The following is a 27854-nucleotide window of genomic DNA, read 5'->3' on the forward strand; positions in this document are numbered from 1 at the left end:
ATTAATACCAACTCCTTCATCTCTACATTTTAATCATTTCTATTGAAATTACTTAGTTTTATTATTCCCTATAAATTGTGTAACTTCACCAAGTTTTATATATTGTTCCCTTAGTACTTCTCTTGGTATGACATTTTAAATTGACTTGATGTATCCATGACCATTATAAATTTCTCCTATTATTTAGATTTTCCTTTATTAAATAAAACTTTTTGGGAAAGGTGATGAACAGTTTATTAGAAATAATTTTTTTTAAAAAAGAAGTAAAATTTAACCTTCATTCCAAAAGTACAAATATTACATTTATGACCAGGCATGTAAAAAAAAAGTATGAGAGGATTACAAAGTCATATTTTTTACAAGTGCGGGTAAAGAAAGAATTGATAATAAGCCATAGGAGAATGGACATTATTCAATGCAACATAAACAACTTTGATTAAATAAAATTGAAACACTCTTCTGCAAGCAAAATTCATATAGCAGTATTAGACTAAACCACAATCTTTCCCTTGGCACCTTTCATCCAATTCAATTTTTTTACCCGCTCAGACAGGAAACAATAATGTTGAAGTTTGGCATGTCAAACTTCTAAATATTGTAGGTGGTTTTCATGGCTCCATAAAGATGACATGGCTCAACTTACTTCAATAAATCCTCTTCTGACTTGGAAATCACATGTAAAAGTTCTTTCTTTCTGATGGCAATATAGCTGGTTCAGGTTTGGTTGCTTGAACTTGGTCAGGACAATTAGGTGCTCACTTTCCATGTTCTCAATTATATAGAATTTTAGTTCCCTGTTAACAATTAAAAAAAATTCTTTCATGTGAAGATTATTATCTTTGGGGGAAAACAGGTAAATAGTTCTTTCTTCTTCCTAGTGCTAATTATCTTCACTACATCCACTCATAAAAATGAACCACTCCTATCAATTTTTTGATCATCTTCTTTCTGTTTTCAATACAATACCTCAAGGACTAGTGATTCTGACAGTGTGCATGCTTGTGCACTCCTTCTACCAATGTAAACCACAACTGATTACATATCAGTAGATGATCATTGTAAGTAGTAGGTAACACACACACACACACACACACACATGAATAATTTCATTGTTAATCTTTTTGAGATTGGCCTTTCATAAATTTAGCTTAGTTGTTTCTTAGATTACATAATTTATTTCCAGGTCATTACTTAAAGTCCTTCCAGCTGGTTAGGACTTACTAGAGAGTGAATGTCACTAGTATAACTTTTCAGAATACATGTTTTCTCTATGCTAAACTATTCCTCCAAACATCACAAGCCACAGCAACTACACTAAAAATAGCCATGATGTTGATCATGGCATTCATTTCCTACATCTGCTCATTTTGAGTTTTAGCATTCTTAATGCTATTTTTACAGCAACATGACACTTATTTGTATTCATACTCAGCTACTTGCCCTTGCTTCTGTCTTCAATACACACCTTTAAAAAATGATCAATGAGTTTCCTGTGCATTCACATAGTCTCTTTAGAGAGGTGATCCTTTCCCCCTTCATTGAAAATATTCATATTTCTGTTATCAGAATTTCATTTTTCAGAGTATCTCATCCTTCTTCTTTTAAGATTTTAAACAGAGAGGATTTACCATCTCATTCAAAGGAGTTTGAAATCCATTCTCCTGAAATTTGTCTTACACTCACATCCAATACTTTTTTTCACGTCTTAAAATATATGAGAAAGGGTGATCACTTCTTTCCAACTTACTGTCATTTCTGCTTTGATAATCATTTCATCCTTCTAAGATAACAATGACCCTCATAATTTCCTCCTTTTTTGGAAAAAAAATCTTTAAAACAAGTAAAAATATATATCATCTGCTCTGCTTTTAATACTGAGAAAATTTTAGCCGACATCTGGATAGTTGCAATCATGTATCATTACCCAATCTTGCCTCTGTGTCAGGTTGGTGACATGGTTGACTAACTTGTCATTCATTTCCTTTTTCTACTCATGTTATATTGTATACTTCTCCCTTAATATTATATCTTTTTTTCCATAATAGGACATTTACAGTTTTTTATACTCCCATGACTTTACACTTTTCATGATGAAACAAATGAAATGGAAGAGGATTGGGTAGTGGGATGTGTAGGTATATAAAAGATGAACAGTGAAAGGTATGGAGTCAAGGTAAAAGATGAATTAGTGTATAGATAGTAGGAATGTGAATCATAGTGGACACCCTTGTTAAAATAACTGAGAGCAAAGGTACAATTGTGTATGTATACACACACATATACATATATATGCATACACACATATACATGTGTGTGCACCCATAATATAAAAAATGAGTGTTAGTATTGCATACATATGTATATATGTACATAAATATTGACATGTATACACACATGATGTTACAATTTGTTATTGTGATTACTTCAGGCTAATGATAGTACATGAGACTGGTGATTTCTTCACCTCTGTTTGACACAAACTTGTCTTCCAAATTTCAATTTAGTTTTATTAAAAAAATAATTAAAAATACTTTTTTTCCCTGTGTTAAAATTAATTTTGTTAATGTCCAAAGGGTCTGATATGGAGGTCTCAAATCCATTACTTGCCACAAAGGGGCTAACAGAGTTGAACTCCTTCATTCTTACTGGATGACTTGAATATCTCAGCCAAATCAACAGAAGTGTGTAAGAGTCATCAAGCAATTTACAATCTTCCAGAGCTCAGAATTATAATTTGCTTTTAGAAATAAATACATCATTCCCTTTAATAATCAGCCTAGTAATAAAATGGATGGCAGAGGTAATGTATTACTACTCTCATTTTACAAATAAAGAAACTGACATCAAGGGATGTGCAGTGATCTGCCCAGGGTCACATTAGTAGTAGGTCTAAGAGTTGGAATTTGAATTTGAGTGATCTTACTTGGTGGCCACTACTCTTTCCAGTATACCACATTACCTCCCACTTGTCACATAATGGAGCTGAGGGCAAAAGACTAAATTTTATTATATTATGAAAAGATTTTTATCTTGTTAAGGATTGAAAGTTTTAACTTTGGACATGAAAGACAGTGATATAAGTACCATATATAATGTCACCTGGTGGGAAAAAATAGTGTATTTGGAGTTAGAAGACCTGAGTTTAAGCCCAAATCAGCCATTTACTGATTGTGATTCTAAAGACAAAACAAATAAAAACTTCAATACTTTGAAACCTCCCCATACTTATCTTCAAAAAAGATATTGCTAACACTTGAATTACACAACTCCTACTGAGAGTTATTGGGAGAAAGTGTTTGGTGAAGTAGAAGTTCTCTGTAAAGCATATTTATTCTACATATTTCTTTTCATTTCAAATATCTAAGTATAATAAATTGTTCTTTTTTTAATATCAAGAGAGCAAAAAGATGAAAATTTCAAAGAAAAATGGAATTTTTTCACCAAATTGCTGCCTAAAAAACTGCTTGCTCCACCTTCCTACCTTACCTATCTCCATTTGGGTAATGGCACTTAGCACTAAGAATCTATCTCTTGATGTCATTTTGTGATACTGATTTGAATGACAGGATATTTTTGGATAATAAGGTTATTTATTTCAACATTTATCCTTTTTTTCTGTTTTGGAAGTCCAAAATATAAGCTGTTAAGGAAACAGTCTGATTTTTTTTTCTGTTAAGTCCTTCAATCCATCCAGTCTGGGATTCCAATATAACTCAAAGAAATATCATTAGTATGGCAAACATTTGTAGCTGGAAAGTCACAACATGGACTTTCAAGGTTGCTACCCTACGGAGGATTGACAACTTTCTTACAGAAAATTCCCCCAGAATGCTGATATTTAATGAATTCCACTAGAGAAAAGAAAAAGGTAACAGTATCTGTGTAATTTTCTTTTTCACAGTCTTAACTAAAAAAAATGTAGATAGTTTTCAAAGGCGTCTTGGCATTTAAATCACTGACCGTAGATATTTTATGCTGAAAATATAAGTGATAACATATACTATACTTTTCACATTATTTGACTTCTAAAGTTGAACAGAAACTTTAAGAGAGAAGCCCCAAAATGGAGATAAAATGGAGAAAGAATAAAAAACAATAGCACTATTAGTCTTACTATTCTTTAGCATTCATGAAAGATGACATTTTATGTAATGACATTTTAAAGTACTAAGTCATTTTCAGCACTTGTCTTAAATAGTACATTCTGGCTAAACTTGGTTCCAACCAATCTAAATAAGTGAATGAACAGATAAAAGAGCAAATGGATATATAGAAAACAGAAGACTAGTTCTTTTGACATTTGGACTTATATTTTATTTATTACTGTTCTTGTGTCTTAAATGTTTCCAGTAGAAACTCTTTATTAAATGGTCAGCTGTTAAGGGAGACAAAGAATATTGAATTTTGTCCTCCTTGGACTCAAAGAGAAGGACTAGAAGGAATGAGTGAAGATACAGTAAGGAATATTTAAGTTTGATGTAAAAAGAAACAAAGAAAACCCACCTCCTATAATTTAGGGATAAGCAAAAGTGGAATGAAGTGTCTTAAAATATCATGCATTCCTTTACTTTTGGTCTTCAAGGAAAGGTTAGATGTCCATGATCAGGATAATTTATAAAAGATACTCTTATCATATAGGATTTGTATAGTTCTTTTCTGAACTCCTTTACGACTCTGAAATTCTATGATTTTGGAATCTATCCCGATGACCTAAACACCAGAATAATTGAATTAATTCAGTAAGCATTGTGAGGATGGGGACTGATTAACTTTAGTTTTTGTTTCCTCCAAGTCTAGCAATGAACCTGACATTTAATAAGCATGTAAAAAATCATTTTGGAATTTAGTTGAATTTCCAATCCATAAATGAATAACTAGCATAAGAAGCTATTGAAGATTTTGTTGCCATTAGGGACAGATACTAAGCTCATTTTTTTCTACAATTAATTTATCTCCAGATTTCCAGAGTTCTTAGCACCTAAGCAGTCTCAGTCAATAGCAAAAAGGTATTGGGTCAATGATTTGCTCTACTGCCTCAAATATAAAATGGCTTTAACAGGAACAAGGAGATTCACATATTCAGTTTATGGTTGAGCTTTAAGGCCTAAAGTTCTTCTGCTTCTACTCAGCTCAATTCCATGTACTATCAAATGACATGGAGAGAAATATCTTGAGAATCAGCTTTGATCTATATATTACCAAGTAGAATGTGGAAACAGTTAACTTCTCTTATGAAATAGTAAGACTTGTCTACTCAGTGTAATCACTAGGCATCCAAATGGTTTTAAAAATGAGTTGGAAAGTTGATTTTTAATCCTGTATTGAATAGGCAGATGACATGGGAAGGGAAAAATTAAAGAACATCTCAGTGCCTGGTAATATGAATTTAGCTGCCTCTGTCTTGCCATGGGTTTCACCCTGGAATATACTCATGATGAATCTGGATAGGAAAGAAGCAAGTAATCTATTTTATAGGTTTTCTTGTTTGTTTGTTTTGTTTGTTTGCTTTTATTTTGTTTTGGTGGAAAGAGGTTATAGGGAAGCAAGATTTTTTTTTTTAGGCAATTGGAGTTAAGTGACTTGCCCAGGGTCACACAGCTAGTAAGTTTCAAGTGTTTGGTCTGAGGCCGGATTTGAACTCAGGGCCTCCTGACTTCAGGGCCAGTGCTCTATCCACTGTGCCACCTAGCTACCCCAAGATAATTTCCAAATAGTTTAAATTGTTTCATATTCTGTTATTTTTTCACTTTTTTTGTAATTGAGAATAGGGAATTAATTAATTTATTGCTTCTTAATCCTCTGTAGCCTCTTTTGTAAGCCTTTTCAGATTAGTGAAGGGCCACCCAGCATATTGGTTCTTTGAAATACCCTGGAATGCAATCATGGTATCAAAGACTTGATAAGATTAGTCAATGACCTGGCTATGACTGGTGAGCACAGAATTGTTGATGCTGTTGTTGTTGCTTGTCCTTTCTTCTTGAAGAGGGCTATGACTTCAGAGAGGTGATGCCCTGATAAGCAAGGGGATTGGATTTAAGTGAGGGATGCTTATGCAAAGTCACCTACCTCACTTTCTCCTTCGAGCCATCTGGGTCCAATGGCAAGGTGTAGATCAAGAGAACTAGACATGTCCCTGCATGCAGTGGAAGACCTTGGCTTTTTTAAGCTAAGGTCTTTAACAGGTCTCAGTTTGACTGAGGCAATGCCCATTCAATGATTAAGGCTAGGTAAGAAATGAGTAGAGAAATGCTTCTTTCACCTATTCAAAAAAAATCAGTCTGGGAAGGGAAAACCCTCAGGGTTTCTGGCCAAAACAAAAATAATTATTTACATTCACTTTGAGTCAGTCAGGGCCGAAACAATGACCAAGTGGGGCTTGGCCTGGGACCTAATGTTGGCTAATCAATGAGAGCCCGGAGGAGAATGTGAAGCAAGTGACTTTGCATAGCTCTCCCTAATTTAAATCCAATTCATTGTTGATGTTGATGTCCAGTGGACCTCTAATATCATGAGAGACTTCACATTTGAATTCAGACTAATGGATTAATAAATCTCCAAACTTCTAAAAAGCTTACACATCAAAGAAGCTATGGAAACCCATAGATTTGGGCCTATAGTGATCATAAGAATTTCCCTAGTCTTCTCCCTAAATTCTTACCCCTTTACTCATGTCCTGTCTGCTTCACAGGGCTGCAATAGCATCTCACCCATCTTGTTGCTAGAGGCTAAGAGAGTGGGCATGTGATGGGGCCTGTCACCAAACATACTGGGGATTCACAACACATTTTGCCCTTGTCCCTTTTAGTACCACTAATTATGTATTCTGAATGCCATCATTAAAAGTTTCTCAAACAGCGGGATTCTGATATGTCTTAAGGGGGAAAAAATCAACTCAACCTATAAGTAAAGAATTGTTTTAATACTCTACATAAAATGGTTATCAGGTATAGAAAATTTGAATAGTAACTATAAAAAGCCATCACATTCCCTTTGAAATTATTATATAAAAAGTACTTCTGTAATGTTAATTAGTATGACTGACTCAGAAATCTTCTTCTACCTTTATAGCTAACAGAAATTTAAAGGAACCTAACCTGTTTACATTCAACAAATATCAGTGGGTGAAGTAAGTAATCAGGCAATAACACACTTGTTCCACATTATATTTATATCCATATGCTCACTTCATCACATAAATAGAATTTTATGGTCCTCATGTTGAAATGAAGCAATCTGGCCCAATCTCTTTTTTTCAGGTTAGGGAGTAATTTCAAAAAAACTGATGGATTTATACTGAGGGAATAAACACAACACCGAGTCATCCCATGGAGTGAAAGTGGAGGAATAATTTAGAGAATAAGACAAATGGTATGTATGCCTTGAAAATTAAAAACAATATGCATTGGTTAATTCTGAAAATTATGAAGGGCAATGATTCTATGATCCAGTCTAGCTTTAAATATAAGATTCTATTACTTCCCCATAGGCTCTTTGTATTTTAATTAATCATCTATACAATTTTTTTTGGATTTATATTATAAAATGAATCAAAGAAAATCAATGTTTGTGAATCCCACAGCTAAGGATATATCCTTTAACTATGGATGACAGGAAGGCAAAATGATGTGTTGAAGAAGATTTTGTATACATTAAAAGGAACAGCTGGCTTTGAAATTGGAAAGTCTTGAGTTCAAATGTAACTTCATATAATAGCTGTGTGACCCTGAGAAAGTCAACCTCCCTCAGCTTCAGTTTCTTCATCTGTAAAATGGGCATAACAATAGCACATGCTTCCCAAGGTTGTTGTGAGGATTAGATCAAATGGCATCTGTAAAGGGCTTTGTAAACCTTAAAGTTCTGTTTTAATGTTTCTTATCATTGGTGATGTTAGTAGTAGTAGTAGTAGTAGTAGTAGTAGTAGTAGTAGTAGTAGTAGCAGCAGCAGCAGCAACAGCAGTAGCAATATATTTATTATTTTTATTGTTGTCATAACACTTTGGAATTTACAAATGCCTTATATAAATTATTACATGAAATTGTCAAAACAGACCAGGAAAGTAGCTGATACAGGTATTAATATAACCATTTTACAGAAGAAGAAATTGAGTATCAGAGAGCTTAAGTGTCAGTCAAGATGTAAACCCAGGAGTTTCATGACTCCAAGTCCATCCCTCCCTCCATCCAATATGCCATGCTTATTATCTATATTTTAACAGTTAGAAATAAGAGATGAGAGGAAGAGAGAGTAGATATCAGATTATATAAATATAAATATAGAAAGAATATTATAATGTTGCTTTCTGAGCACACAAAGGTCAAATGACAGTGTCATAGAGCTAAAAAGAGTCAAGGTCAGGATTTGAAAGTAAATAATGGTGATTGTCACCATCATCATCTCCTTCTTCTCCTTCTCCTCCTCCTCCTTCTCCTTCTCCTCTTTCTTCTTCCTCTCTCTCCCTTCCTCACCCTGGTTACCCTGACTTATAAATATATTTCTATTACTACTTATATATGTGTATATGTTTATGTATGTATGTATGTACGTATGCATCTATGTATGTATGTAGATGGACAGCTCCCTCGAATGAAAGTGAATAGCAAAAAGTATGATGTGTTTAATATGTGCCAAACATTATAGTAAGTGGTAGGAATATATATATATAAAAATGAGATAATCCCTGCTCTCAAGGAATACATGATCTAATATAGGAAGCCAAGACATAAGGAAGCTTTCAGCTGTGGAACAAATGGTAGAAAGATTTGAATCCCAAAGGCAGATGACAACCCAGGAGTCCTTCGAATATATAAACAAGTCAGATAGAATTATATAGGTATCTGGGAAGGCACAGTCACCTGTCAAATAGTAAGGCACAGAGGACCGTAACAACAGTGGCAGGGCAAATGGTAAGTCCTAGTGGTCTTCCAAGTAATGATATTTTAGTTTGGTACTCCAAGGTCTTCTAATCTGCTTAAGCAGCTAGGGCCTATCTGTTGGATGAGAGTTATGAAGGGGACAGACTTCCCACAACTGGAAAGGAGGAATGGACCTAGAGGTCTAAGTGCAACAAGTTTTCTCTTTTTCCTGCTTCATAGTTGGGGATGTGAGCAGTCAGTGTCAAGCTAGGCAAAGGGAAAAAGATCATTGGCAGGAAGATTGTGAAAGAAAGAAACAATTAGAAGACTGTACAGTCTAGGTGCATTAGAAGGGTTCTAGGTAGCCTGGAACCTTAGCGTGGTGGCAGAAGAGGGACAAGGGTGCTTATGCTGTTCAGTACCCCATGAGGTCTGGGTGGCCTGGGGAAGGAGGGGAAGAATAGGATGGTCTTCTGGGTCCCACTCTCTTCCCATATATAATACCTAGATATCACCCATTGGTACCTCAAAAATTATAATTGAACAAACAAACAAACAAATAAACAGCCAAATAAATAAATAAATAAATGATAAGTGAGCAAATAATCAAATCAAATGAACAAAAGAAGGGAGGAAAAGCTCATATATCTTAATATAAGTTTGCACATCAGTACAATGACCTTTTATTTTATATCACATGCATATACTTTTTACATATATTTCTATTTATCTATATTTATAAATAAATAGGTATAAATTTATTCTTTTTTCCAAGCAAGCATAATACATCAATTTCTTCAGTATTTAGCAACCCAGCAATAGACTTTTCATCTAGTACATCTGGGCTGCATCAGAAGAATGGTGTTATACTTCTCTTACCTTTTCTCAACTTTACAATACCAGATATTGTAAGTAAAAAAAAAATGGTTACATTTAACATATAAAAGCCTAACTCTCTGGCCTTATATTCAACTGCTATAACTCCTACTAATGAGATGCTTTCAGGTGTGAAAAACTTCAGACTCACATATTAAAAACTGGTGGGAAACATCTCCTTTTTGAAAAGTTCTTGGTTGAATATTTCAGCACTGAAGTACATGGTTTTACATTTTCCATTGCAATGTTTGCCATAAATCAAACATCTTCATCTTGAAAATGTAATCAACCAACTTTTGGCTCTTGGAAAGAATTCATTTATTTAAAAAAATGAAAGGTTAAAAAAATGTAAAAAAAATATTTAGCATTATATTCTCAGGGAAAATATGTTGCTGCCTCATTCTAGGAATAAAAGTAGAAGAAAAAATGTCAATTTGTATTTTCCACAGAAGAAATATTTTGTGAAGGATGTTACAAGGTGAATTCCATCTCTTTTACATCTGTCCCTTTCTCTTCTATTAAACTATTGCAGCCATTTTAGTTCAAGGCATCTTCACCTCTGGCTCTCAATATTCAAATTATTCTGTAATTGTCCTTACTACCTCCAATCTTTTCTTCTCTTCAGTCTGTCCTTTATATAGCTTCCAGTCATAATGTTGAACAGGTACAGTCATGTTATTTATTTGCTCAATGAACTCTACAACGAACTGTGGCTGTCTGTGACTTCTGTGTGTCTGTGTGTATGTGTTCATACATGCAACTCTTATCCATGTTTTCCTTTGTTTGTAATTGGAGATCCCAGTAGTGTTTAGTGGGGGCCTTCCTTGATTTTGTTGTTGTTGTTTGTGATCTAGAGAGCTATCTCTACTTGGTGTCTTTCATGACCTAACCACCACCTAGCCTTTCCCAATCTTCTTTCACCTTATTTCTCACCATATATTCTTCAGTCCAGAACCTTCTGGCTTTTCCATGAACAAGACAGACACTTCAGTTCTCATTTTTGGACATCTTTTTTTTCTGGCTATCCCTCACACCTGGATTGCTCTTCCTCTTCCTCTTTATCTCTGCCTCCTGGCATACTTCGAGTTCCATCTAAAATCCTACTTTTACATGAAGGCTTTCCCAATCCTTCTTAATTGTAGTGGCTTCCTTCTATTGATTATTTCCTATTTGTCTTGTTTTCTCTCTCTCTCTCTCTCTCTCTCTCTCTCTCTCTCTCTCTCTCTCTCTCTCTCTCTCTCTTTCTCTCTCTCCCTCTCCCTCCCTCTCTTCTTATTAGGTCATATAATTCAATGATGACATCATTTTACTCCGCTTCTTGTAATTTTTTCTAATATGTTGCAGACTGCTCACACTTACCACTTACCTTCTGCATAATATTAATTTGTGTTCATTCATTAATTATTCGAGGTTGTGTTATTCAAGAACTTGCTTATAATCTTTTTTTTAAATAACATTCCACTCCAAATGTCTTAAGATTTTATAAGATGCATCGAAAAATGGCAGATTAGACCTTTTTTAAAGTTTGTAAACTCTAAACTAATTTAACAGTCTCTAGAATTCATTCATTTATTCACTCATACCATAAATATTCTTTATTAAATATGTATTAGATTAAGACACAACTTCTGCTTTCAAAGACCAACTTATACATTTATATATGTAAGACAGAGTACTCTGAGCGGTGATGCCAAACTCAAGAAGAAACAAGAGACACTAATCTACATAAAGATCCCTGAAATGCATATTCATTTAGAAAACCACAAATTACCATTATATATGTTCTATTATATTTTTGTATGTTTCTTTAAATATTTCCTCGTTGCTTTTTAATCTGGTTCCAGTAGAACTGGAGAGTGTTTCAGGCTGAATGTGACCCTGAAGTTTAATAACTCTGGTCAAGAGGAAAAGCAACTAGATTTGAAAGGATTTGTGCTTGCCTCAACTCTGCGATTTACCAGTTATTTGAATTGGGGCAACACAATCAATCAATTAATAAGTAAATTATTAAGTATGTTATGTGTGTAAGGTGCTATGCTAGGATATAAAAATAAAATTGAAATAATCCTTGTTTTCTGAGAGCTTATATTTATGCATAATGGAATAATGTATGGTAGAGGGAGTCAGGGAAGAAAGTAACAAAATCTACATATATAAATAAATTCTGTGTATATATAGATGCACATATAATATACATAGTGTTGCTGAGTCATTTCAGTTATGTCCAACTTTTTGTGATATCTCTATCTATCTTTATAGCTATATATTTAACTGTTAGTCTATATGAGAAAGAAAAGAAGGAAGGGAGAGAGAGAGAAGAAAGAAAGAAGGAAGACAAATGAAAGAAAAAAAGCATATAAAAGAAAAAGAGAGATCCATATCCAATAATTGCAAATCAATATCAAGAATTCACTAGCAGCTAGGGTGACCCAAGATGGTGAGTAAATGTTTCATGTAGAAGATGCATTTCAGGTGAACCTTGAACAGAGTTAGGTATTTAAAGGTGGGGTTGAGGAAAGAATATCTACACAGGCGATAGCCTATGTGAAAGGAACAAGATGGAAGATGGAATATTGTAATATGAACAACACATAATCCAACTTAACTGAATGTAAAATTTGTGATGGGGGATAACATACAATAAGCCGGGAAAGATAGCCTAGGGACAGATTGTAAAAGATTTAAAATTTCCCAAAGAAATATTTTTATTTTATTTTATTTTATTTTTAGGGCAATAGGAAGCTATTAGAGCTTCTTGAAGAGGGTAGTGACAGGGTCAGCCCTATTTAGTAAGATTATCACATTTGCAACTCTGTAGAACATGGATTGGAAAGGAGAAAGACATGATCTAGGAAGACCAATTAAGAGGTTATTTAAATAGGCAGGGTATAGGGTGATGAGGATGCCTGGGTGGTAACAGTGTGAGTGTTCATTTCATCTCTTTGAACCTCAGTTTCTTCATCTGTTCAACAGGGGAAAAACTATTTGTACTAGATACTTCACCATCTTACTATAAAAAAAATGCTCTGTAACCTAATTTGCTATATATATATATGAGCTACTATTACTACCATCTGGCACAAAAATAAGAAGCAGATACAAATTATTATAATAAACACCATTACAGGATGAGTACTTTAGAGACCTATCAAACACAATGCTGTTTGAGGTCAGATCCATGGGAATCCTTCATAACCAGGATTATCAGGTAAAGTTTCAATTGTAAACAAGGCATACTGTAAAGAATATGTAGAGATTGTTCAGTGTACTAGAGAGTATCCATATTTTGAATAACAGGGTCTTTTTTTGCTCAAATAAGATGATCTATTAAATCTGTTATCTATATTTTATCTATCTGATTTCAACAATCAATATATCAGGATGTCTGTGATGGTTTGGTGAAGGTGGTTGTTACTGTTGTTTTATTTTGTTTTGAGATGAAAAAAGACTGACTGATGGGCAGCTCTTCTTGAATATCCCACCTGTACTTCAAACTCAATTTATCCAGTAATGAATGAATCATCTTCCCTACCATTATGTCAGCCTCAAAGCAGTTCCTCTACCTATCCCCTCTGGACCTGCTAATGGGCTCACCATCCTCTCTGTAGCTTGGAATAAAAATATCAATATTTCCAACTCTTTCCTCTCTATAACCATGTCATTAAATCAGTTCCCGAGTCTTCTTCCTTTTATCTATTCCATATGTCTTATGCTTGTAGAGAGAACTCTGTGGATTCATTATCCCAAAACAAGGCCACCCTCAAGTCCTGCCACACAGCTGCAGCCACTCAAAGAAGCTAATATTCACAGTGTTTAACAGCTTGAAAGATTTGCTGAATATTGGCATATGTTCTAAATCTCTTCCATTACACGTCATTAAGACTTTTATAAAAGTTGGTTCCTCACCCTCTTCCACATTCAGAGTTGCATGAGAGGTACCCTTTGTGTGCTTATAAAGATTGGACTCAATTTCAAATTCCCTATTACATATCTATACTTTCTCTTCTTTAAAAAAATATTTTGTTTTTCAAATTTAAAAAAAAGTATTTCTTTTCTCTCTTTAAAGAGAGAAAATTAAAATCTTTACTATTTTTCCTTTCCAAATTAAAAGAGAAGTAAAAATAAAACTTTACAACAAATAAGAGTAATGAAACAAAACTAATTCCCACACTGAGTATGTCCAAAATTGCGTGTTTCATTCTGTGTCTTAAATGTGTTGCTTCTCTAGGAGATAGGTAGTATAGCTTATCATCAGTCCTCAGAAATCATAGTTGGTCATTCTATTGGTCAGACTTCTTATATCTATCAAAATTATTTGTATTTACATGGCTGTTGTTATTTATCAAATTGCTCTGTTTCTACTCACTTCACTCTATAACAGTTTATATAAGTCTTCTTAAGCTTTTCTGAAATTGTCCCTTTTATAATTTCTTACTGAACAGTAGTATTTCATTTAATTCATATACCAACTTTTATTTTATCATTCTAACAGATAGGTACCCTTTTAATTTTCAGTTATTTGTCACTACAGAAAGAGTTGCTATACATATGTTTCCTATTTAGATTTCCTTAGGGTTTAGCTCTAATTACTCTAGTAGAAGTGTGACAGGCTCAAAGGTCATGTACAGTTCTTGGATTTTTAGGGTATGGTTCTAAGTTGTTGTCCAGAGTGGCTGAGCCAATTCACAGCTACCACCAACAATGTAGAAATGTGACTACTTTCACAAAGCTCATTCAACATCTGTCCCTTCCTTCCTTCCTTCCTTCCTTCCTTCCTTCCTTCCTTCCTTCCTTCCTTCCTTCCTTCCTTCCTTCCTTTCCTTTCCTTTCCTTTCTTCCTTTACCTTTATTTCTTTCTTTCCCTTTATTTCTTTATTGCTCCATTTTTCTTTCTCTTTCTTTCTTTCCTTTCTCTTTTTGGAAATCCATGCATATCTGATTCAGAAATTCTTTAATTTACATTTCTGTAAGTATTAGGGACTAGAATCATTTTAATGTGACTGATAATAGTTTGGAAAGCCTTTTCTTTAAGAATTGCTTGTTCATAAAATTCGATCATTGACCAATTGAGGAACAGCTCATATTCTTAGAAAATCTGAATCAATTCCTTATACACCTTAGAAATGTGAGCTTTACCAGATAAATTTATTGTAATTCCCCCCCCCCAAGTTAACTCCTTTCTGACATCATCTGAATTGGTTTCATTTGTAAAAAAGCTTTTCCATCTTGTACTGTTTATGTTGTTGTTTTGTCTTCAGTTAGATATTTTCAACTCTTCCTCCTGTCCCTACTTTGTCAAATGCCTTTATGCATTATCTTCCCCCCATTAGAAAGTAACCTTCTTGAGGGCAAGGGCTTTTATCTCAAGCTTTAAACAATGCCTAGTATATAGTAAGTGCTTAGATGCTCTGTGATTGACTTATTTAGTAAAATTAAATTTAGAATATAATTAGCAGAGTGGATCATACATACTAGACAATAATTGTTCAATATTGAATGGATTTAGTTTAGTTACCTTATTTTATGCTGAAGAAAAAGTGCTGGGCTTGAAATCAAAAAAATTCTGCCCCCTCCAAGTCATATGACCTTTGCTATGTTATTCAAATTGTTTAGATTTTGGTTTCCTGATCTATCCAATGGTAATAACAATTTATAACATCCCTAACTCATTGAGTGTTTATGAGAAATGTGTTACTGTATATAACTGTGAGTTATTATTATCATGTATGCTCTATAAGCTAATGTGGTCAATTTAGTTTGTTTTCTCATGTAATATAAACGTGTGATAGCCCTATATCTCTGTTTTCCTCAATTTCCTCAGTGATAAAATGGAGAGAATAGTGGCACCTACTTCATAGGGTTGTTGTGATGATCAAATAAAATAACATTTGTAAAAAAAAATGTACTTAGCACAGTGCCTGGCACATAGTAAATGCTATATTTTATTCCCTTCTCCTTCCCTACTTAAATGTGAGGAGTTTTTTTTTTAATCCAATGTGGGAATTCCTGGTGTGGGAACTCCCTCCACCATAGAAAATTGCAACTTTCTTTACTGACTTTGTAAACAGGTCCTAGGGAGAGTTAAAGGTACTCAAATTAGTTAGCACACAGCAAATATCAACAGTAGGATTTGAATCCAGCTCTTTCTGACTCCAAACCAGCACTTTATCAATTATGCTAGACTGCTTCTCTATGTTATTCCTATATGAAATTAAATATTCATCATTCAAAGTAGGTGTAGACCACAGCAATAGCAGTCATTTATGGGCAAGCAAATACAAATGGGATAGAAAATTTAGTCTACAGACTATATAATCTGTGAATATTTACCATTTAGCTAGGGAGACAGTATGTACACAGATCAAATGACTTAAGGATAGTACAAAGCAGAATCACTGAGTACAGAGTCACTATCCAAGCAATCTCTTGAATCATCTATAGGAATTTGGAGCAGAGAAAGGAGGGCAGTTTTTTTTCCCTTTGGGGCAAAAATGAAAACGAGAATGCTTTCTAAGTTGATATCCCAGTGACAGCTAAATTGCATGAAATGGCATTGTGATATCTTCCTGCCTTCCTCTAAAATACCTCTTTTAGCAACACTAAAGACAGAATGACCGTAATTCAAGAAAGTTGTAAAGTGCAATGGGATGTTACCAAATTAGCTGTACTTCTTGTTTCCATTCAGCCTTAGCAGGTGTGATAGAAATAATGCCAACTTGCAAGAGTTAAACAGATATTTTCAATTTTTTTTGATAATTCAAAAAATAATAACAATAGCAATAACAATTATTCCCAAAATAACTTCTTGGATATATATGTCATATTTCTGCACCCAAAGCACAAAGTCACAAAGTACTTCACATCTCTTTCTCACCATTATCCTCTCATCTCTGAGCTCTGGGGCACATTAGGCAGTATTTTCCTTCAATTTTACCTGTGAAGGCATAGTGAAGAGAGAATTATGATTTCCTAATGTGCTGCATACAGTTGGCAACAGAACTGAGCCTAGGAGCCAAATCTCATAACTTGTGTAATATACCCTTCCATTTTAAATATATTATTATAGTGTTCCAGGTCTACGCATTCAAAAGTAATTTTTCTTTAGAGAAAATAATCTCCCATGATTACTTTTCCCCCCTCGGGCATGTTTATCATTATACCTTGTAGTTACAGGAAGAAACATTAAAACAAAAATAAGCAACGACAAACAAAACACATTTCAATTTGTTGACCAGATAAGACATTTTATACTTAGAAGAATTTGCGATTTTACTAATACGGGCATTCCCTCTCCAAATGCAAATGGTAACCCTATGATTCATTTGCATTCTGTGCATCTCTTCTAGTCCTGTCCTAGGAAAGCTAAAATGAACTATTTTTGTACAACGATATGGCTAAATCCAAAACTAGTAAATCTTCTAAGCTTGGTCTGTTCCTGATTCTGGACTTTATAATTGACCCTCATGCAGCTACCCTATCAAACCCAAATTTCACTTAGTGCCTAACACCTTCTTTCCCTGGAATATCTCTCCACTCTGGCCTCAGTGTCCCATTGGTTAGTTCCATCCAGAGCCTATTGTAGGGAGGAACCCAGGCTGATGATCTTTCATTCCCCTTCTGATTTTCTGGATTCTGAAGTAATATTCTTTCCTTGATACCTGCTCACCTCTTAATCGTAATTATCAGTTCCATTTCATGTATTATCTTCTGCCACTAGAATGTAAGCTTTGTTAGGACAAGGACTGGCATACTTATTCTTTGAATGTGTATTCTCAGACTTTAACCTAATGCCTGTTATGTAATAATCAATGCTTGTTTCCTACCTGACACTAGTGAGCTCTATTTATAATATAGCACTTCACTATTCATGCTCCTCTGTAATGCATTCCCAGTATTTATTTCCTACTGTTAATTTTCTTTCTACTTTCTTCTACAGAACTATTAGACAAAACCCATAAGTGTCTATTTTCTAGTATCTAATGCTAATGTCTAACTTCACTGTCAACAGCCCTGGAATAGCCTACTGCATTTGGATTCTACAAAATGTTGACACATCAAATAAGCTAACCTATTATTTGAAAACTAAGTGCTAGATGGAAAGTCTGAGTGGACCTGAGGGATATATTTTTTAACCTATTATTTGAAAACTAAGTGCTAGATGGAAAGTCTGAGTGGACCTGAGGGACATTTTTTTTTTAACAAAAATGTTTTCAACTGCAATGATAGAATTTGAAAAAAAAAAAGATACTGAGAGATATAAAAAAGAAAGAGTTTATCACCTTGAAGATGTTTTTGAAAAGCACTATTTCTAATGGACTTTTGACTTTATTAAGTAGTGGGTAAACAAATTCTTTGTGTTCCTCTGCTTCATGTAAAAGACTTTATACTTCCACATGGATCCTATGACCTACTCAAACCAAATGTTTTTATGATTTTTATCCACTCAGTGATAGAAAGTATGTTTTGTGTTTGGTGAGATGGTGTACAGAGAACTGAAATAATGACAATAGTGAAAATTAGAGGAGAAAAGTATTTTTTTTTGCCCTTATTATATTCATATAAATCAAGTGATATAAATCCACTGCAGAGTGAATAATTAATTGCAATAGGAGAGATTGTGTCTGGCAATGAAATTAGATGGAATAGGGGACCTTCAGTTAGAAACACCTGAGTTTAAATTTGGCTACAGATACTTAGCAGCTTTGTGACCCTGGGTAAGTCACTTAACCTCTGCCTGTTTCAGTTTCCTCAACTGTAAAATAGGAATAATAATAACATTTTCTCCCAATATTGTCAGGAGGATAAGATGAGATAATATTTGTGAAGCATTTTGCAAACCTTTAAGGACTGCATAAAGGCTGATTGTTATTATTATCTGTTATTATAATCTGAAACGGTGCTATAAAAAATACTGCTTCTCTGAGTCTTTTATTCACCGATGTTTCATTTTGGTTTAGTATATTGTTGGGATAACACTGGATGGATCTGGACTTTCAGTATCTTTAAAAAGGTTTGACAAAATCTGTTTTTTTTTAAACTGATTTTTATTTCTCCAGTGATGGTGATTACTTCGTCACAACATATGATAAGGAGAGAGGGCCTTAGTTCTTCCTCCTCTCTTTTCCCCCTAGGTCATGTGGTCCCAAGAAATAGGACTACATCTTTGATATTTTCTCAGGTGTCTGAGAGTTCAGGAATCCAGACCAGGCATTGCAGCCAGACCAGCAGTGAGGCATTAGAGATTCTCCTCATCCTTCTCCTCCTCCTCCTCCTCCTCCTCCTCCTCCTTCTTCTTCTTCTTCTTCTTCTTCTTCTTCTTCTTCTTCTTCTTCTTCTTCTTCTTCTTCTTCTTCTTCTTCTTCTTCTTCCTTTAAAAAAAGACTGCAGGCTAAACAAAGTAACCAACAAAGTCAGCATGGAAGTGTGATAGCGATTCTGGTGGATATACACATAATCCAATATAGCTTGCACTCCCAGGGTAATACTAGAGATTCAATTCTTTTCGAGTTAAGAGGATCTTATCATGGGACCCTATTGTAGTGGACAAAGTCCTTTCCACCAGGGCATATATGAGGTTTCGATGGTGGCCTCTGTGAAGAGCCAGGCTCTTGAATTCAGCAAGAACTATCTGAAGAGGGCTAGAGCTGGAAATAAGAAAGCTGAACATATCTTTTGAGTGTATGGAGATAACTTAAAGCAGTTATGGTCATCTAAATGTGTGAAATTAGTAATTGAACTTCCTCAATCCTAACTCCAATCATGATGCACATTAAATATAATATATGGCTTTAAATGAACTACGAGGTAGTTTCCTGGACTCAGTGCAGGTACTAAGGTTCTACTAAGCAATTTTGGGCCTGAAGGTTATCTTTAATTGACCCTACAAACAACAACAATGTTCTCAAGCATGTAATATCACTTAAAATTTGATACATGTAAATTTGGAAAAATGATAATTGCTTTTGATTTTTAGATATGACAGATAGATAGATAATAGATAGATAGATAATAGATAGATAGATAGATAGATAGATAGATAGATAGATAGATAGATAGATAGATGTCAGAAAGGTCCCTCTGTGCTTGTACTTTATAGTTTTTTTTAACATAATAAATATTGTATTTTGTGAATGGCTTTTTCTGAATGTATTGAAATAATACTGTGGTATGGATAATTTTTAAAAATATGATTAAGTGTTGATTATGGTTGATCATGGATGATTTTCCCATAATATTGAACCATGTTTTCATCTCTGGTATAAATCCAACTCTTTCATGATAAAAGGTTTCTTGGATGAGTTACTTTGGTCTGACCAGATTTTATTTTTAAAAATTGAATCAGTATTGAATAATGATATTGATTGATTGTAAAGCAATGGTGGCTTAGGTATTAGTCCTATAAATGTCTCATAAAAAGTAAGATTCGGTTAGTGTGCTTTCTTTCTTAGTTTGGGGGAATAATTTGAGTAATATTAATAAGAATTGTTTCTTTAAAAGTTTAGTAAATTCTCATGTGAATCAGAAGAAGGTGTCTACTTCTTTGGTAATTCCTCTACATCCAGTCCTTTTTTTTCTGAAATAGAATTATTTACAATTTCTATTTGGTCTTCTGTGAATTTGGGAATTTTATATTTGTGAAAGTATTCCTTTGTTTATTTTCTGTTCTCAATTTTTGTAGCATATAGCTACAGAGCAAGTTCTGATAATTCTTTGTGTTTTTTTTCTGGTATTCTATATGTAAATCATTTGCTATTCTGTTAATCTGATTTTCTAAACTCATTGTCTGAAGGTTTAGCAGTTTCATTAGTTCTTTCAAGGAATCAGCTTAGAGTTTATCATTTCTATAGGGTTTTTTTTGGTTTGGTTTGCCATTTATTTATCTTCTTTTAAAATAATCTAATTTTTTGCTGCTTATTTTAAGTTAATTTGTTGGCTTTGTAATTAAAACATGAATATTCACTTCATTAAGCACATATTTTGTTTAAAAAAACTTTGTTATGTAGGTTTGTAGGGTTTTTTTTTCTTTGAGGACTGCTCTAGCTGAATATCAAAAATTTGGTATGTTGGTTCATCATTAGCATTTCCCTACTATATGATTATTAATTGTTTCTTAGATTTGTTCTTTGATCCTTTCATTGTTTGGGATTTAAATTTTTTTCCAAATTCTTTTAATTTAGTATTTTATTTTTCCCTAATAACATGTAAAAACAATTTCTAACATTTGTTTTTGAAACTTTGATCTCTAAATTCTCTCCCTTCCTCCCTCTCCACTCCCATCCTCATTGAGAAGAAAAACAATTCAATATATGTCATATAGGTGTAGTCATACAAAACATTTTTATAATAGTCATGTTGTGAACTAAAACATAGAACAAACACACTAAAAACAAAAAAAACTACAAACCTCAAGAAAAATAAAGTTTAAAAAAACTTTCAATCTCTATTTAGTCATCATCAATTCTGTCTCTGGGAATGTATAGCATTTTTCATCGTAAGTCTTTGAAAGTTGTTTTGAATCATTCTATTGCTGAGAATAATGGTACATAGCACATTTCATTTTTGCATCAGTTCATTTCCAAGAGTATCCCGCTCATCATTTTCCATTGCACAATAGTATTCCATCACAATCACATACCACAACTTGTTAAGTCAATCTCCAATTGATGGTCATCTCCTCGAAGTCCAATTCTTTGCCACCAGAAAAGAGCTGTTATAAATATTTTGTGTATGTAAGTCCTTTCCTCTTTGTTTTTATCTCTTTTGGGATACAGACCTAGTAGTAGTATTGATAGATAAAAGAGTATGCATGGTTTTAGAGCACTGTGGGCATAATTCCAAATTATTTTACAAAATGGTTGAATAAGTTCACAACTCTTCCAACAGTGTGTCAATACCCCATTTTCCCCACATCCTCTTCATCATTTGTCATTTTTCTTTTCTGCTCTATTAACCAATTTAATAGATATGAAGCAGTACCTCAGAATTGTTTTGATTTGCATTTCTCCAGTCAGTTGTAAGTTACAGCATTTTTTCATATGGTCATAGATAGCTTTGATTACTTTATCTGAAAACTATTGATATCTTTTGATCATTTATGAACTGTGGAATGGCTCTAATTTTATAACTTTGACTCAGTTTTATATATGTTTAATGAATGAGCACTTTGTCAGAGAAACTTGTTTCAAATTTTTTTTCACGTGGGATAGCTATGTGGTATAATGGATAGAGCACCAGCCCTGGAGTCAGGAGGACCTGAATTCAAATCCAGCCTCAGACACATAACACTTACTAGCTGTGTGACTCTAGACAAATCACTTAACACCATTTGCTCACTAAAAAAAAAAAATGTTTCCACAGTTACTATTGCTAATTGTATTTTCCTCCATCCAATACCCTCCCACTTATTCTATACTCTCTCCTCTCACCCTTTCCCTCCTCAAAAGTGTTTTGCTTCTCACTACCACTCCCCCACTCTGCCTTCCCTTCTATCACCCTCCCTTCTCTCATCCCTTTCACCTCCTACTTTCCTGCAGTTTAGTGTACATTATCCCCTCTTTGAGTCAATTATGATGAAAGGAAGGCTCACTCACTCCCCCATACCTCCCCCCCTTCCTCTCCACTGTAACAGCTTTTTCTTACCTCTTTTATGTGAGATAATTTACCTCATTCTACCTCTCCTTTTCCCTTTCTCCCAGTGCATTCTTCTCTCACCCCTTATTTTTATTTTTTTATATATCATCCCTTCATATTCAACTCACACCTGTGACCTCTGTCTATATATGTTCCTTCTATCTGCCCTAATAATGAGAAAGTTTTTTGTGAGTTACAAGTATCATCTTCCCATGTTGGAATGTAAACAGTTTAACCTTATTATGTCCCTTTCCTGTTCACCTTTTTATGTTTCTCTCGAGTCTTGTATCTGAAAGGCAAATGCTCTATTCAGCTCTGATTTTTTCATCAAGAATTCATGAAAGTCCTCTATTTCACTCTACTGCTGCCTACACTGACCTAGATAAGGAAAATGGGGTTCAGAAAGGTTAAGTGATTTGCCAATAATTACACAGCTAGATCATCTACCTCTCAATCACCTTATGTCTGTGAGTGGGAAAACAGTAGCAACTGAATACCAAAGTAACTATACACTTGAAACAAATTTACAGCAACAAGCACTTTGAGGGATTTCAGAAAGCTTATGAGCATGACATTGTGGAACTAAAATGCAAAATGAAATTTAGAATCTAATTACCACAGAAGGCAGAAACTGGAAAATGTCCTCTACTTTACTAGCTGTCTGGTTTAATTTACACAGAACAAAATTTTATCATAAGATCTGGTTATCAGTAAGCTGCATTAGATGTGGCTTCATTGTCAATGCACCAAATACCAGTCCACATGGCTATAATATTAAAGAAGATGTCAGCTGTGAGTGTGGTACCGGTGCTGGTTTTTACATGAATGCCACTGAAGAACCTTGGAAAACCAACTATAAGATGCACTCTTATGTAATAGATGAGCTACCCCAAATGATAAATGCCAATTTTCCAAATGACCCAGAGAAGATGTTTATTTTTGGCCACTCTATGGGAGGCCATGGAACTTTGATTTGTGCTTTGAAGAATTCTAAAAAATACAAATCTGTGTCAGCATTCTCTCCAATCTGCAATCCAATGTTCTATTCTTGGGTGGGGGGAGTCCTTCAATGGACATTTAGGAACAGATCAAAGTAAATGGGAGGCATATAACACAACTCATTTTGTGAACTCTTATCCAGATTCTCAGTTGGACATATTAATCAATCAAGGAAAAGATAACCAGTTACTTAAAGATGGGCAATTACTTCCTGACAACTTTATAGTTGCGTGTGCAGAATGGAAAATTACAACTGTTTTTTGATTGCAAGAGGGATATGGTCATACCTACTACTTCATTGAAATTTTGTTAATGATCACATCAGATATCATGCAAAGTATTTGAATTCATAAAGCTTCATATACAAGTAATCTCACAGTTATAAAAGTTACATGTAACCTGAACTTTTGAAAAGAGAGAATTATATATGAAAAATTGCTGCCTGTGAATATTCACTTATAATTATTATCAAAGGTTTACCACGTACTGAATAAATATATAAAATGAAGCACTCTGATTCCTTTTTGTCCCCCATAAGTACCTTGGTAGAAGACATGCCATAACTTAGGGGCACTTTGAAATCCTTGCAAAATTAAGTTTAGGGGCACCTAGGTGACACAGTGGATAGAGATATGGCCTTGGAGTCAAGAGAACCCGAGTTCAAATCTGATCTCAGGCAGTTGACACTTACTAGCTGTGTGACCCTAGGCAAGTCACTTAACCTCAGTTGCCGCACCAAAAATAATAGCAATAATAATGATAATAGAGTTTAAAGGATCACAGAATATATAAATGATCATAGTTGACTGTAAAGAATACAGTGATTCAGATGCACTTGGGGATATAACAATAAGTTGTTGGTCATTGGGTGCATCAATTCTCAGAGAACTAAATTCTGAAATTATATATCAATAACAGGATAAAGACAAAATGCATTTAAAAAAAAGAAATAATGTCTTCTATTTCATTGAATATCCATTTTTTCACCTACAGGATTATTCTCACTTTTGCCTGATAGGTTGTTCTTGGTTGTAGTCCTAGATCCTTTGCCCTCTGGAATATCATGTTCCAAGCCCTCTGATGCTTTAAGGTAAAAGGTGCTAAATCTTTTGTTATACTGACTGTGGCTCCATGATACTTGAATTATTTCTTTCTGCATGCTTGCAATATTTTCTCTTTGACCTAGGAGCTCTGGAATTTGGCTATAATATTCATGAGAGTTTTTATTTTGGCATTTCTTTCAGAACATTATGAGTGGATTCTTTCAATTTGTATTTTAACCTCAGATTCTAGAATATCAGGATAGTTTTCCTTGACAATTTCTTGAAATATGATGCCAAACTTTTTTTTTATTATCATGGCTTTCAATTAGTCCAATAATTTTTAGATTATCTTTCCTGGATCTATTTTCTACATCACCTGTTTTTTCCAATGAGATATTTAACATAATCTTCTATTTTTTCTTCATTCTTTTTGTTTTGTTTCATTGTTTCCTGATTTCTATAAAGTCATTAGCTTACATACGCTCAATTCTAATTTTTAAGAAATTATTTTCTTTGGTGAGCTTTTGAATTTCCTTTTTCATTTACCCAATTCTACTTTTTAAGCAGCTATTTTTTTCTTCAGTGAATTTTTTGGCCTCTTTTTCCACTTTTTAAGGTGTTGTTTTCTTCAGAATTTTTTTGTGTCTTCTCATTAATTTTTTTGTTTCTTCTCATTGATTTTTTGTACCTCTTTTAGCCCTTGACCTAGTGTTTTTTGAGGTATTATTTTCTTTAGTATTGTGTGTGTGTGTGTGTGTGTGTATCAAACTGTTGACTCATTTTGCATTTTTTTCATTGTTTTCATTTCTCTTCTCAATTTTTCCTCTACTTCTCTGACTTGATTATCGAAATCTTTTTTGAGCTGTTCCATAGCTTCAGAGCAATTCATATTTTTGGAGGCTTTGGAGGTAGGACCATTGACTTTGTTATCTTCTTCTGAGAATGTTTCGGTCTTCCTCATTACCATAGAAACTTTCTACAGTAAAAATTTTTTCTAGTGTTTGCTCATTTTCCCAACCTATTAATTGACTTTTAATTCTTTGTTAAAATAGGGCTGTGCTTCCAGTGGAGAGGGCACCCTTCCCAATCTCCAGGGGTTTTTGCAACTGTTTTCAGAGATACTTCTGGGGACCTGTAAGTTTTCAGTTCTTCCAAGATGGTAGGATCTAAGGAAAGGTGTTTAATACTCTCCTGGCCAATGCTTTAGTTTGTAAGTGACTACAAGCACTTTTTTCTGCCCTGGACCTGGCTCCACTGGGGCCACAAGCCCTGGTGTGCTAGTGCTCCTCCTTGCCTTGAGACTGAGACCAAGGACTGTGACCTGGATCTGAGTATGGGCAAAGTAATAGAGTTCTGGATTAGTGCTAGCCAAGATACTCCTGTAATTTCTTTCTTACCAGTTGTTTAGCCCCTTTAGTATTGTTGGCTGAGTATCCTGGAAGCAGCCACTAATACAGTTGATTCCATGGCTTCCAAGGCCTGCTCCTGGTTTGCTGGGGGTAGGTCTGAGTTGGTGCAGTCTGAGTTAGACTGTGCTCTTCTCTCACCCTGGTATAACAGACCTTTCTTCCTGACTTTCTAAGTTGTCGGGGTGGAAAATTGTTTCCCTCCATCTTTTTGTGGTTTCTATCTCTCTAGAATTTGCAGCAATTTCTTATTTAAAGAGATTTGGAGGGATTTGAGGGAAAGCTCAGGTGAGTCCCTGCCTTTATTCCACTATCTTGGCTCTTCCTCTTGACTTTATTGTTAAATCTCCATTTGTGTCTATTTTTATGGTCACTGAAGCAATTACTGTTTCTTTTTTTATTTTATGTTCCATAAAGAATGTATATACTGTTTCTTCTTTTTTTACATCTACATGCAATATTTCTTCATCCTAATATATGTAAGAATTTAGACAAGTAACTTAAGTTTATTCAGCCTGAGTTTCCTTATCTGTAAATGGGAAAAATAAAACATCTATTTTGCAGGCTGGTTGTGAGGATCAAAAGGGCTAATATTTATAAAGTACTTTGCAAATCTTAACCTGATATATAAATACTAGGTATTTATATCACTATTAAAAAGTTACATATCATGCTGAGAAATTAATATATTCTTTAGCAGTTCTATTTAGAAAATGTCATAAGTCTTTTAAATCTAGTTTCTTTAGCAGTTTGTTCAATTCTGTAGTTTCCCCTTTCAAATGTTGATTGGAAATGGACAATGAAGGGAAAATAATTCCATTAGTCTCTTAGGAAGTAGAGGGCTTGTCAGAGGATAGGTGAGAAGGCAAAGGAAGGCATTGAGAAAGGTGGGAAGAAATAGATAAATCTTATTTAAGTCAGTGGTGTGAGGAAGTCCTATGGAAGAAAACTTTCTTGGGGGAAGAGAAATATTTTATAAACAAAGATGGTAATATTACCAAGTGTATAATCTGAAAAGATTTGGTACATAGAAAACCATTCCTCCTGCCTCATGAGAAGGGAAATCAAAGCTCCTGATACCATTTTTTTCTTACCATTCTGTTAAAAATGTCCAAACCTGAGAAAGAGACAATGATATCTCCTGCCACTATTGTATTTGTCTATGTCTTCTTGTAATTTACTTATTTTTTTCTTCTTGAATTTAACAATGAGCAAAATTAAATATATAAGATTACAAAGAAAGATAATTATGTCAAAAAAATTTTTTTAAATAAAGATTTAGGACTTTCGGATCATGAAACCAACAAGAAGATGATTATACTGTGTGTGTGTGTGTGTGTGTGTGTGTGTGTGAGAGAGAGATTCTCACAGCCTCTCAGACCTCTGCAAAATAGGAATTATGAGCAAAAGATAAAACAATTTAATTTTTTCCATTGTCTAAGACTTAAAATACTAAGAACCCAAATGAAACAAAATCTAATAAACTAACAGAATAGAAAGCTAATCACTAACCCCTAAATCTCTTACTCAGCATCCCCGGTAGCCACCAGATTCTGTCTGGGCTGTGCAAGCTGATTCATGGGATTACGACAGAATTCAACTCTGTCCCATTAAGCTTACTGTGCTAATATTTAGCCAGAAAACTGAGGAACCAAGAGAACTGAAGTATAATGTCAGTCTATGTCTGACACTGAGAAAAATAGGAATATGTATTCCAAAGAATCTTATGCTTCACTAGATTCCCAAAAGGGTCCATGACGCATACAAACAAATGTTCCGAAGTCCTGATTTAATGAGAGTAAAAAGAAGTCTTTAAGATAGGACTTACAGATACAAGGTTGAAGTTATTTATGTAGAATAATAACATGGGGTTGTTTGAGGCTGAATCTAAGGTTGTAACCCTGGATGACTAAGAGCATGGTGCTGCCCTTGAAAAGTTAGGAAAGTTAAGAAATGGCTGTGATATTTTCTAGGAAAATATAGCCTTTTCTAATACTATATACCACATTTTTTCTAGTGAGTAGGAAGGGCCATGTTTTCAGTGTTG

The 27854-nt window shown here is 34.2% G+C and overlaps 1 pseudogene; it reads left to right on the forward strand.

Moving 5' to 3' along the window:
* Positions 1–23711, forward strand: part of LOC110195918 (S-formylglutathione hydrolase pseudogene) — a 37969-nt pseudogene extending 14258 nt beyond the window's left edge.
* Positions 23712–27854: the final 4143 nt, after the last annotated feature.

This window comes from Phascolarctos cinereus, unplaced genomic scaffold, assembly GCF_003287225.1.
Source record: "Phascolarctos cinereus isolate Bilbo 61053 unplaced genomic scaffold, phaCin_HiC Scaffold_1;HRSCAF=81, whole genome shotgun sequence".
Taxonomy (NCBI): Eukaryota; Metazoa; Chordata; class Mammalia; order Diprotodontia; family Phascolarctidae; genus Phascolarctos; species Phascolarctos cinereus.